Here is a 13,789-nt window from a genome sequence, read left to right as displayed (position 1 = left end):
GCATTTGAACATCACAGTTATCCTTTTAATTGCTTGATACTTTAAGAACGGTGAAATCCCAAATTGTGGCATGAAATTTTCAAAAGTTCTTCAGCTCACTTAGCTAGCTCCCAAAACACGTGTGACTGTTTACCGTTGTAGAAGCGTCGAGATTAACAGTGAGATTAATTAACCTGCGAACACGTCTCTCCGAGAAGACAACAAGCACTTCTCCATCGCCATCCCTCCGGAGTCTCCACCAATCACAGGCCTAAATCCCCCCCAAAGGCACACTGACGCAAATTGCATTGTTACTTTGCAAATTTGTTCAAGCAATCAACTCAATCTCACTTGAGGTGCCGTTCTGACAACAGGAATGATTAGAATCCTGCCCGGCTCGCACGGCCGTCGCCGGGGACCAGGATGAGAGCGGAATTACAATGAAGTCTGAAATTGCGTGTTATTGTTCCCTCCTCCTGTGTTCCTGTTCCTGTCTCTTCATCCGGCCCCGTTTCTCTCCGTGCTCATGCCTGTCACTTCTATTCCGGCCGTCGCAGACACAGTAACAAGGTGTGACTGTTAGAAACGGAGCCGAAAGGCCAGTTGTCTTGGATGGGAGACCAGAATAGCTCTTGTCTCCGTTTTTTATTAAAGATAAGCCCTCCCATCATTCGAGCGTAAAAGTCTTGATTTAAGAGATGAAATATATTAAATAAGTTCAGGTGTAAAGCGTCAATGGATTAGAGCCGAAGGCTTTTTTTTTTGTAAAAGACGTGAGCAACATGCGGTTTAAAGAGAACGTGTATTCGAGGAGTTTGGGCAAGAGGGGCGGATTTGTCGAGTTTTCTCCAGGTTTTGGGGCAAAATACATTAAAATGACCCCGGGAATTGTGGTGAAACATGGAGGGCAAAGGCAGGCGGCTTTCCACTTGCTTTATATTTATCAGCCTCTCCTTGCGCGCCCGCTTTCAGGAAGGAGGGCGGTGGGGGTGAAATGACCTGACGGGAGCAGAGGGGAGGAGAAGCCGGCTGTTGATTTTCATTTCAGCGCTCCCATCTCCCAGCAGGATTGTCTGAGACATAGATAAATACTGCCAGCTCTGCGATTTATAAGCTTTGCAGCAGACACAATTTCACCCATTACCTGACTGATTCAAAAGTCCAACACGCTTCAGTCGCCTGCATACAGAGTGCCACCATTTCAGCTGTGATTTTTTATTCTTTAATTCTGCCTCTGTCAACATCAACGGGGGGCAAAATTGCTCTGAATAATCTTTTGAGACAATGAGGATTTGTATGTTTTTTAAAAAAAAAGAGATAAGAAAAACAATTATTAAAATACAAATACAAAACTGTTCTCACCAGAGCCCTTATGGGAAAATTTGCAAGTGCAAGATTGTTATTGAAATTTGCAGTAAAAATATTGTTTGTAATTGATATCCACTTTCTTTAATCTATTTCTTTCCACAATCTCAAAAAAATATGGGGATATTTAGGATATGATCCGTATTATCTCGGTAAAAAAAAAGAAAAAAGACTTCTCTTATAATCTTGAGGATTTACCCGGCATCTAGGCGATCCACATAACTAATTATCTGGAGCTGCAGACCTCATATTATACGATGAACCAGAAGAAAGTTTTTAAAAGCCTGGAGAATACAATCATTTAGTTTCAAGTTGGGTCAAGCATTTAGGATCGAAAGAAGCATTAAATGGCTGTCGACTTGTTTCTGCTGGGTGTCTAGTGAGTTGTGCTATTTTAAGTTAATTAGTCTATGATAACGATGCTATCGCTAGCAACGAACTAACCCATGTTATTTTATGAGCTTGAATATCCTGGTAAATAATTTATTTAGCTTTTGTAAACCCAAATTCAGGTCCAATGTAGGTCAACGATTCGCACCGATCTACAGAAACCCCATGTTCGTGTCTGTTCGTGGCCAGACTTGAAGTATGTGGGGGAATAGTAGCAGCTCACTGTGACTGTGTGGCTGGGTTGGTTATATTTTATTTATTTAGTTTTCTTCTATTTTTTTTAGCATGAAAGTCCCACTGAATAAGCATTATATTTTCTGTCCGTGGCTTGGCACTGAGCTAGCTGCTAATAACATTAATACTCTGAGGACAACCAAATATATCTGAAAATACAATTTAAATGATGCAATTGTTTCCTGTTAGAAAGTAGTGCTGCAAACTTTGGCATTGTTAGTTTCCGCACCTCTTGTTATTAGCTGTACATTGTTGATCCACTTTTCTCCTCTTTTTTCAGTAAGTTTTTTAAAATGAACTCCCTTGTGACTAACTACCTTCAAAACACAAAAATAACGTTTATCTTTCTCTCTATTAGAACAGTTGGAGCAACCGTAAAAGACTCAGACTTTAGACATTTTGATGCTGGATCAACAGAAATAAATGGGATGAATTTACTTCTGGCCCTCCATCTGCATTGGGTGACATCGGAGCTACGTCATCTGAAACCCAGCAATTTAGGTCAAACAGGCTTACGGTTGAGTTGATGGTACAGGAGATTGGGAGGTTATCAAAGCAGATATAGTGAAAAATATCTCACTGATGTCATCAAAAATGAAATGGTGAAAAGCCCATATGAACAGCAGCTGTGTCATCCACAAGAAAATTGGATGTGAATTTTTCAAAAACTGTCCAAGCAAATCATGGTCTTGTTGTTCACTGTGGGTTCGCCAACAAAACAAAACTATTCAAAAGTCAGGAAGTCCAGTACCACTTTTTAATTGCCTTGTCTGGGACTCGTGTTAATGATCGAGATCGCTAATTCTTTGCCATCAGATGGACATAATTTACAAAACCATCCAAGTGAACGAAAAAGCATTTCTTTCCAAACATGACAAAAGTCAGGTCGAGGTGAAGCAGGAGGTGTGCTTTAGTTCAGCATCATTTGTGCAAAAACAAATCAATGCTTCAATAATTTCATCCTCTGGCAGGAGTTCCATTTTTCTCTCCACAGTCAAGTTAAAAGGTCATCGCACCAAAATCACACAAGTAATCTTATTTTTCCCCACTTATTTCTGGAGGATTCCATCAAGCAGATTCAGCGACTTATATTGGACCTGCTGCAGAGATATTAGCAACTAGCTATCTTCCTCTATCACTATGGAAGTATAGACTCGTCAGACTTTTTCTTTTTAAGAAACTCATTTCAAAATTAGGACAGACTGAGCCTTATGTGTGGATAAATTTTATGTATTCATCTTTTCTGTTAATCTCTAAGTATTTCTTCCACCTTGGGGTTATTGATTGTCTTAATCTTTTCCTTTGTGTAGCTGTATTCTAATCTAAAACCAGCTATTATCTGATAAACACTTTAGCCTGTGCGTCCTGATAACATGATTCATTCAGTCTTGCTTTATCTCTTCAGTGTTGGTGTGCAAAGAAAAAAAAGATTCAAGATTACTTTTAGTAAAGAATATATATATATATATATAATGCCACTGTTTTCTGTGGATTTCTTTAGTTCAGAACAATTATAAATTCCCTGGGAAATATTATATTTTGAGATTAATCAGAACAGGCAGATGAGGAAAAAATGGGCAAATAGATATCTCGTATTAAGAAAGATGNATTATATTTTGAGATTAATCAGAACAGGCAGATGAGGAAAAAATGGGCAAATAGATATCTCGTATTAAGAAAGATGTACAGCAAATTCAAGAGTAATTCATACCCTCAGTAAAAATGGATAAAATTGTGTAGTAAAAGTCTGATTTGTTTGAGGGGAGCTGTGAATTCACAACTGTACTCTGAAGCGGCCTATAGTACAAGCCATTCTGGGTAAATATAATCAAAACAAAAACGCGATTCTAGTACTAGAGGAAGAAATGGCTTGTGGTCTTTTGCCAAAGACAAAAGAGAAATCCTACAATCACTGAAATACACGATGACATATTAGAGTCATCAAAGATAGAAACAATAAAAGAGGAGTAGATTTCTCACAAAAAATCAAAGAAAGTTTTGTGGAAAAAACCTTGAAGACTTGAAAACTTGAAGACAAGTTTTCAAGTCTTCAAGTTTGAAAACTTGAAGATTTACTAGAAAAATAAACTTTGAGATAAATCTTAGAAATTTATCTGAGATTTGTAATTTCAAAAGTCGCAAATTTTCAAACTCTGAAATTTTCATGCTTTTTTCTAGAAAATGTATATGATTAATCTAGAAATTTCTGAGTTTTTTCGACAATTTTTTACTTTTGAAGTGTCAGAAATTTCCTTTTATTCCTGAAAAGTTCAGAGATTTGTTTTTGGCAGAAATGTACTCCTTTTTATACAATGATCGCAATACACAGTTGTAAAAATGTGACGCCACTTAATTTTTGTTTGCATTTTATGAAAAAGGAAATTGTGCTTGGTGTCTTCTTCTGAGGCTTTTGTGTTGTTTCCTTCAGTAGTTCTTGGTGCAGCACCCCCACAGGCGAGGAGGGGAACAGGTTTTCAAAAGTTAGCGAACCCTAGGCACACCTTTAAAGCATGATGATGGTGATTTTATTCTGCATTTGATGTAAAAAAGAAAAAAAAATAACTGGAGCCCCCATATTATCTGCTGAATATTTTATAAAGTAAAATAAAATTGAACCACTGGGGAAATTTAGGTGCAACAGTAGCATATTTTAATTGCAAAAGTATTAAAGTAAAAATAACTTGGAACAATCAATTTTCTCTGTTTTCATCCAAAGTCAAATTCCTCTTTCAAGGCCTGACAGTAAAACAGGTTAATTGTTCTGGATGGTGGATCACTTCCATGCACTTCATCCAATTTCCATTTAAATTGAGCCATCGGAGCGTGACAGAGGCGACATTCGGCTCTGCTCGGTTTGCAGGTGACAGGCGGCGCCGCTGCTGGGTGTGGAGGGAAACCTGTTTACAGGTCATGAGGGAGACTCAAGAGGCTCACATGAAATGAAATGAAATGAAATGAAATGAAATGCAAGCACACACGTTGGTGGTTCTCTCAACAGGCCTTTAAAAGAGACTGGAGGGGAAAAAAGAAAAGCCTTGTATAGTTGAAGCGGTCAAGTGTGTATACATTACTGCCTAGTCCGTCTCCTGATGGTTGACGCTGTCACCTGAACAATGGAGGGGGACAGCTCAGGAGGGATGCTCTGACATGTGTACTCTAACCTACAAATGATGGGCTCACACTAAATTCCTGGGAGAATAGAAGCAAAATATTCCACTGTTTGTAATCAAGGTGTTCGTCTCCCCCTGTCCTAGAAATTGTGAATCTTACTAAGCCATGGTTGTTTCATGGCGTTTTCTTTCCTACCAAAGATTATGAAATCAGAGCGAAAAGATCTCAACAAATAAAGGATCCTGTTCGTCACACAGACACTTCCAGACATTGAATCCTTTGATTTAAATGTCGAAATCGGCGTGCAACAATGACCCATCTCTTGTACCCTTCATTTGTTTGAAATTGAAGTTGACACTTTTGCTCTTCTAGCTGTACATTTGCATGAGAGGTGGGAGTGTCACGAGATCGAAATTAATTTATTGAAGTCGCAGTTCAAGCTTCACTTTTCCCTCATGCTGGGATTTTTTTTTTCTGTCATCGTTCTTAATGTTAATGTCAAAGCTGTCCTTCTCGCAAAGATGAAAAGTAGAAGATAATAATATTCTGGATTGAATTACAGGGAGAAAGAGACAGAAAAGGACAATAACCGACCACTGATCTTTAAAAGACCTAACCTTCCCCGTCTGATTTTAGTAGATAGTGATTTATCTATGTTGTAAAGTTACTAAATATTGCGACGCTCGTTAAGTTGGTAACAATGTGGTGACTGTTCTTTGCTGGGTGGTTCTGTCAGACAGTGGCTGATTTTCAGACCTTTGCGATGTTAGATAAGATCGGTGGATAAGATTGGTTTCTCATGAAAGTATTGACTGATCGACGATCTCCTAAAATTAAAAAAAACAGGGCCGATTTATTGTTGCATCCCTTATGAAAAAATGTCTATTCAAACACAATAATCTCTTTAAACAGGATTATTACTAGAGATGGAAATCTTTCAGTCTCTAGTGATTCGACTCGTTTTCAGTTTTAAGGGTCTCAGTTCAATTCAGAAATAATTTTTAATTCAGAAACCATCTTGATTCTGTTTAAATTATGTGACTGATGAGAAGAAATGATTGCATAAAAAATAGAATGAGTTTTTTTTATTTATTCACAACAAATCTATGCGATTCTAATCTTTATCAAATTCCATCGGTTTATATTTAAAAAATAATAGGCTTGTGCATAAAATTCTATAAATTAAATTAGCAGTACTGGGTTATTTTTTTTTATTTATTTATTTTTTATTTCCTTTATTTAACCAGGTAAACTCTGTTGAGATCCAGATCTCATTTTCATGAGGGACCTGGGCAGAAAGTCTGCAATACACTGTAACTTGGTTACAAAATAAAATTAATTAATAAGAATCGCTCGAAATAAGTCCAGTGAAATCAATTTTGACATCTTGATTTCAGACTGGAGCTGATTCCTGGCTGTAGGAGCCATCACACTGAAAGCTTGCTTCCGTTTTTCCATTCGGAAACATGGGACATGCAAAAGAAAAATATTGTTAGAACGTAAAGAATGGGAATTAACAGATCTATGTAAAAGAGAGTTTAAGTGCTGGAGCCAAGTCGAGTAGATATTTATAAATCAGAATCATCAGGTGATTGTTTCTCCTTATGCTTAAAGGAGGCCATTCCGTTTTTGCATACAACTCACAATGGTGTTTGAGACATCTACTACCGGTTATTACCCAATACTGGTAGGTATAGTTCACTAATTGATACGTTTTTGTGTATCTTAAAATGTAGATGTGTACCAAAATAACAAAATATTCATATTTTATTATTATTATATTTTGGTCTTTTTCTTGCTTCCTCTGACTAAGTTTTCAAACACCTCACTAATACTAAAAATAGAAAAGATCAAGTATTCTTCCCTCAGCATTAAACATCCACAGTGAAGAGTGTTACTATTTGCACAACTACCTTCAGTGTTGATGTGTTCATACACTAATTGGACAAAAGATCTGGCTTTAGGTTTCTGATTGGTTGGTCTCAGATCAGAGCTGGTCAAGCAGAAAATTGTCAGACTGCAGTCTACAGCCTTTTTATTTGTGCATCTCTGTAGATATTTTCAAAATTGATGCATGTGGAAAATTTGCATGACAATAGTATGCAAATTTTCCACAGATCCAACCTTCCTTCAGTTGTTAACCACTGGCTGGAGTTAGGCCAAACCCACCCTGGCCTAAATACTTGAGAGCCCTGTTCAATCAAATCAGTACCGAAGCTGCAAGTTTATCACAGCATGTGGCTGAAAAGTCTCCCGCAGAGTGAAAATCAAAAGAAATCACACAAGACATGACAAGCATCGTCAGGAGTCACTGGCTTAGAAAAGTGGGTTAAGCACCCAGACAGAGTTGTGGAAATAAAATTAAACTGCACTTGTTAAAGGGTTATGTGACTAGACTAAATTTGACTAAAACATTAGATGGCAATTAAAACAGAGTTGGCAGTCAGGGCAAGCTGATGGTCTTGTCATTGGGTTGTCACACCCTGTTGGGCCTAAATGCAAGAGGCAATTCAGATACTAGAATTGCCTCTGTCTGAGTAGCTGGTTCTTAAAATCTGGCAGTTTTGCTCTGGGTTGAAGATGACATCCCAGTTCAGGGACAATTTAGATTCTTGACATTGTTCTGTTGACAGACTGTAGGAGTAGGCTAGCATTTCAGGAGGGCTTAAACATGGACCTTAAATGTTACTGGTGGAGTTTGGTTCTGTCAGATGCCAGAGAGACTCTGGTTTATCTCCACAAGTTTTTATTCATTGTAGGAATGATCTATTTTTGATGTGTCACATGATTCGTCTTCCACAGGTATAGAGATTTGAGCATCATTACTATTCATAATAACTTGCTTCTCGCCATCAGTTTATGCATCTTGGTGATTATGATACTATTCCAAAAGAATCTTTACTCAAAGATCAGTCAGACTATGGCAGGGGCATACAACCCAAGTCCTCAAGGGCCTGAGCCCTGCATGTGTGTCGTTGCCCTAACACACCTGAATCCAATAACTGTATTACCTACTTTCTACTTCTGTGAGATTAATTTGATTTAGGTGTGCTGAAGCAGAGAAATCTCTAAAACATGCAGGACAGTGGCCATTGAAAACTGACTTGGACCCCACTGGGCAATGGGGAACCTCCAGAAGATACCAATCATCAAGACATGTACATATAATACTTGTTATGGCTATGTCACTTAATCACGTTGACACATATTGGAAGTAAGGGACAGGAGTATTGAACGGAGATACGATTATTTTTCCAAGTTGTTTTTTGCCAGTACAGCCATTGGTTCTACTTGTTTAGCTGAAGCTAATTTGTCTGTGGACGTTGCACACCTGGTCGGGACTCAGACAGCGGTATCCCGCTTAGTAACCAACCAACACCTTCTCTCTCTGGACATGTTGATTTGATCAAATCCCCAACTTTGCCTAGATGTTTTATTCCACAAAAATGTCTAGATGCTTACCAGTTATGTTTTTTTTTTTTGTATATGGTAGGGTACATGGTAGTCTGAATACCATCTCCAGGATGCAATATTTGATTGCATCTTACAAATCTTCCTGTTGAAATATGTTATCTGAATTGTCTTACCTTGTAAAAAAAAAGTGTTTACTACAAATTTGTGAATACAACGAGAGCTGCTTACTTTTGCCGACTGTTGTCCATCTCTGTCTTCTTTCGTCATCAACAGTTTACGATAAAATGATGAGGTTGGTTTGCATCTTTGTCTGTTTTACATAAATGTGGTTTTAGGCTACGAAGTGTCTGGTTTTTTTTAAGTTTACAAGGATTAACTCACACATATGTTGTTTTGACGTTCATCACGGCAGAGTGGGCTACTTATGAAGAGTGTGATGTCACATGCAAGTGGTCAATATTAACCTTTTGGTTGTTTGTCCCTTCCCACATCTTTATTCTCCACCTTATTGTGGTTCTGAGTATGAATACATTTCTTGGTTTCTAAGTTATACATCATTGTTTCTGTTCTTTTACATCTGCTGGTGCTGCAACTTCGGAATTTAATTTACCGTAAGTAAACAAGAACAACCTGATAAAGTTTGAGTGGTATTAACAGATATTATGCATTTGTATAAACTTGCCTTCATATACCTATAAATATTATTCCTTCTTGTAAATTCATGTGAATTCACAATGTGACCCCCATCAAAGTTTGTCATGTGCTGTCTGGTGCATCTGTCTGTTTATTTTCGATATTAGCATATTTCTTTTCACAAGAGGTATTAAAGTTAGCTGGAATCGCCATCGCTTGCTCCATGACCTCAGTGACTCTGTAATCCATAAGAAAACCAATCTTTAGTTTTATTTACCTCTGCTGGCTGCTTCATTTTTCTTTCAAGATGTCATGTTTGCTGACCATGTGCGCTGTCGATCGACTTCGGTGACTTGCATCTGTCACACTCCCGCACTTGGGGGCAGGTTGCAGCCCAACTCCTTATAAAACCCACACCAATCCGGGTCATCGATCCGTTCCCATATAGAAATGAGCCTCATGTCACACGTATTGTTTCTAGATTGGAAAGGAGTTGGCCAACATCTGCTGTAATTCACAAACTTCTATTAACCGGAGTGATCCCTCCTTTCTTCCTCAATGCCCCGAGTTAAGCCAAACCACCGTCTTGGTTTCAATTTTTTTTTGTTCTGTCTCAGCAGGACAGACCCTACATCACAGTTTCTAACATGAGAGAGCTGACATGTGATTACAGCACTAGGTACGGCATTAAAACATTAAACCAAGGGGAGAGGTTCCTTGACCCTTGATTCTGACATCTTCTCAAAGGTCAGGGAGGGAAAATGGGGGTCACCGAACACACAAACATATTTTCTTTAAAGAGACTTAATGGAGCAGGAAGGGAAAGAGGGGTCACACACTGCTGGGGTTATATTTAATGTTGTTGATATTTTCTTTTTAATTGGTACTCCCAGATCACATATGTTGTTTTACAGAAGCTGCTGTTGCTCTTGCACAGTAGATGTAAAATATTCCAAAGTGAAGAGGTGAGGGCGCTTCGGATTATTCCTCTAACCAGTTTCAGAAATAATATTTAAATATATTTTAATAATCTCTGCTCATAGTTATGCATGCTTGAAATATGGCTTTATGCAGTATTTTTATTCTTACTTATGTCCACAACTCTAGCATTAATATTGCCAAAAAAAGACCATGCATGAATTTTACTGTGTGTATTAGGCAACATTTCACAGCACCAGTCATTTGTACAGCCCTATTGACATTAACATGATTTTGCAGCTAATTGGTGCAAATTTATAGCACACTCATATTGCTGTGTTGCCTTCAGTTGTTATAAAAGTGATGAACATAAGAAAAATAAACTAAAAAGAAATTTGATCTTGTAATTTTGTCCTGAAATTGGACCTCTGTCTGTTTAAGAAGCTGCTGCTCTTTCTGACACTCCGCCTTCATCATGTCATCACGACAGTGCTTCTCATTTACAACAGTTCTAAGGAGCGTTGGACTGAGAAATAGTTTGTATGATGAGCTCAGCATTGATTTTATACCATTTATAAAAATCTGTCTTTGATATTTATAGATTAAGCACATCTTACAAAATGATGAACTGGTCCTTTATTACACCCCACTGTGTGGTGTTTTATACCATTAATTTTGATAATTGCATTTCTACTTCTGGTTATAATAAAATTGCACTTTAAACTTCATGGCTTTATAAGTAAAAAAAAAAATAAAAAGAAAGGACATCTTATCCTTATGTTCAACTCTATCTCCAAGTCAGCCAGATACACCTCCATTTTAAACAAAATTGACTCGGATCTCGCACATTAACAGTTTCCCTTGAGCTGACCTTGACTTGAACACAGAGAGCCCGAGGCGGTGGGCTGAAGGCTGGACTCCCCCTAAGCTCCCTCCCCTCCCCCAAAGGCTGCCTGCTGTTCGACTGCAAGAGAAAAAAAAAATACATGTCCGGATGCCTCCATTGCTTTGTGCTCTGATCTTCACACAGGTTGCTAAAACAAAGCCCTCATTAATATTTACAGCCTCTCTGATGGGACGGGATCAATGGAGAGAGGTGAAAGAGATGGGAGAATGGGCTTGAATAATCACCATCAACTCTCAGGCTCTTCTCTTTTTCTCTAAAGTGAAGCGATTTCTAGGGTATGAATACAGAGAGATGGCAACGGAGTTCACTCGAATAGGAAAGTATTTGGAAAACCAAATTTTAGCAAAGTTCTTTTCGGGCGTGCTAAAAGAAAATAGTCTGGTAGATTATTTTGCAATTTTGGTAACCAAAATTGCAACATTTTCAGCTGCTGTGGTTCTTTCACTCTGCACTGTGTCAAACAAAGCAAACCCTTTGAGAAAATCTGTTCTCCTCCTCGCCTGCGGTGGCGCTGCACCAAGAACCACTGAAGGAAATGATACAAAATGTCTGAAGAAGACATTGAGCGCAGCTTCCGTCTTCACAAAATATACGCATAAATGGCAAGGCATCAAATGTCAGTAGTTGTAGGATATCTCTGTAATCTTTAGCAAAAGACAACAAGGTATTTCTGCCTCTAGCATTAGACTTGCATATTTGTTTTGGTTGTATTTACCCAGAATGCCCTGCAAAGTAGTCTGCTCCATGTCCATGGTCTGTGGACATGGCAGGGAGCAGACCCTGACGGCAGAGTTTCAGAAAAGGAGTTTTTAAAGAGACAGAGGCCCAATTTCAAAAGTAAAATTTCTTTTAAGTCATATTTGGTATATACAACATTTTTATAACAACAGAAGTTAAAATAGCTATGTTATTGTGTTATGAAATGGCACTGTGTGCCTGGAAAATGCATAGAACCACATCTTTAAGAGTTACGTTTTGTGGTTTTAAGATGACAAAAGGTGAAGAAATCCAAAAGTTCTTTTAATGCGCACTGCCTAACGTTACTGCCTCTCTCGACTTTCATTGTGTGGGGATGAAAATGTTACTGACTCCCAGTGTCTTCATCGATGGGCCCCAGTAGTGCAGAACTCCACAGTAAAATCCCAACAATCCGATATGTTCTGCGCCTCCTGCAGGCGGGCACGCTGCGCTGCGGCCCCTTAAGCGAATTAGACAGGCAGTGCTCCCATCACTGGCTGTCTTGACTGACAGCAGCCCCGCAGAGCGCTCTTAAACCACAGAAGGAGCAAGCTGTTAATCACAAGTGTTTGCCACCATTTTTTTTCTTTTGCTTTTCTTTTTTGTTCCGGCTGAGGGGAGACCGGGCCTCGGTGATGAATGCCCTCACTCCTTCACATTTCAAAAGTACAGTTTATCCATGAGGAATGGAGCCACTTGTGCACAGGCGGGAGGGAAATTGCCTGTTTTTTTCCTCTGACCTGAAGCCAAGGGTGAGAAAGTGAATGGAAAGCGATATGAGAGCATCTGCCCTCCAAGGTGATGAATACTGTGCAAATTAGAAGAAGAAGAGGCCTTTCAATCTACACCGCTTTCTTTCCCCTGCGCTCACCGCTCTCAGTTGTTTTCTATTATTTTCTCTACCGCTCACTCCTTCTCTTCTTTTTTTCTAAGTTCTACTCTTTTTTTTCTTCTTCTTTTCTTTTGATGGTAAGTTTTTCTATCCTCGCTCTATCCATGGTGTCTGCATGCTGCACGAGCGTTCGGGTTGACAGGTTCAGCTCGGGGAGGTCAGGAGGGCGAGGGCAACATTTGCAGGATGTGGGACAGAAAGCTGAGGCAGCACAGCTTTTAGTGGAAACACACCATGCAGCAGGAACCTGGAGGCCATGCAGAACCTCAGACAACCATGACCTTGTTTTGAAATTTGATAAATATGTTTTGTTTTGTTTTTTGCATATGTGTGCACCATCAGGAATTATTGCTGAAAAGCAGAGCACAAAAGAAAAAAATAATGCTAAGAATAACAGAAAAAGATCATCGCCTCTGCCTCAAGCTGGTATGACACACAAAGTATTTGCAGCAATGATAAACAGTTAAATAACGATCGTGTATTTCAGCCCAAAATCCGGTGAACGTTGTTTGGGTGCGCATAATTAATCTGAGCACATAACGTTGTCTTTTTATCCCGCAGCTCATCCTGCTGGTGCTAAATGATGAATGTCTGGCTCAGAAAAATGCAAAGAAACAGATAAAAAAAGAAAAAAAGAAACTGCAGAAAGTCGAACACAAAGCCAGTGTGACTTAGAAGGGATGTGAGTGGAATAAGAAAGCTGAAGGCAGACTGCTGGACAGGCTTAAAAATCCACTTTTTCTCCCCAACCGAGCTAGTTTTTTTTAGTCCTGCTGGATTGAAATGGACATTGATCTGGGAAAAAAAGAATTAGCTACATTGTAGTTAAATATTTTTTATAAAGGTACCTTGCAAAACTTTCCTTATCCATCGAACTCTTACTGCATTCTCTCCACGTCACAACCACAAACTTTAATACATTTATTAATGGAAGGTGGCTGTTGAATAGGTTTTAATTTTTTTTTGACAAATGTTATTCTTGAAAGTGAGGCATGCATTTATATTCAGTGCTTCACCCATACAGTTTGACTGAGCTGGAGCTATTTTTGCAAGAACAACAAAAAAAAAAAGATCAGTAGACAAATTGTATTGTATTGGTCGGCCACTTTTAAAAATACACAAAATGGATTAATGTTTTGGGTTGTGATGTGACAAGAGAACATCACCCCAGTTCTAACGTCCCTACACTGGCTCCCTGTAGCTCAGAG

General features: G+C 38.7%; 1 long non-coding RNA gene across 1 annotated transcript; it reads left to right on the top strand.

The window, feature by feature from the left end:
• The first annotated feature begins 1,425 nt into the window (after nt 1-1,425).
• On the top strand, nt 1,426-12,385 carry LOC107838061 (uncharacterized). The gene is made up of 3 exons (XR_001664120.1): nt 1,426-1,716; nt 2,708-2,715; nt 12,374-12,385. It is a non-coding gene; the product is annotated as an uncharacterized LOC107838061 (long non-coding RNA).
• The last annotated feature ends 1,404 nt before the right edge of the window (nt 12,386-13,789 follow it).

This window comes from Poecilia formosa, unplaced genomic scaffold (assembly GCF_000485575.1).
Source record: "Poecilia formosa unplaced genomic scaffold, Poecilia_formosa-5.1.2 Scaffold207, whole genome shotgun sequence".
NCBI classification, from domain to species: domain Eukaryota; kingdom Metazoa; phylum Chordata; class Actinopteri; order Cyprinodontiformes; family Poeciliidae; genus Poecilia; species Poecilia formosa.
This window is presented reverse-complemented; position numbering and strand designations above follow the sequence as displayed.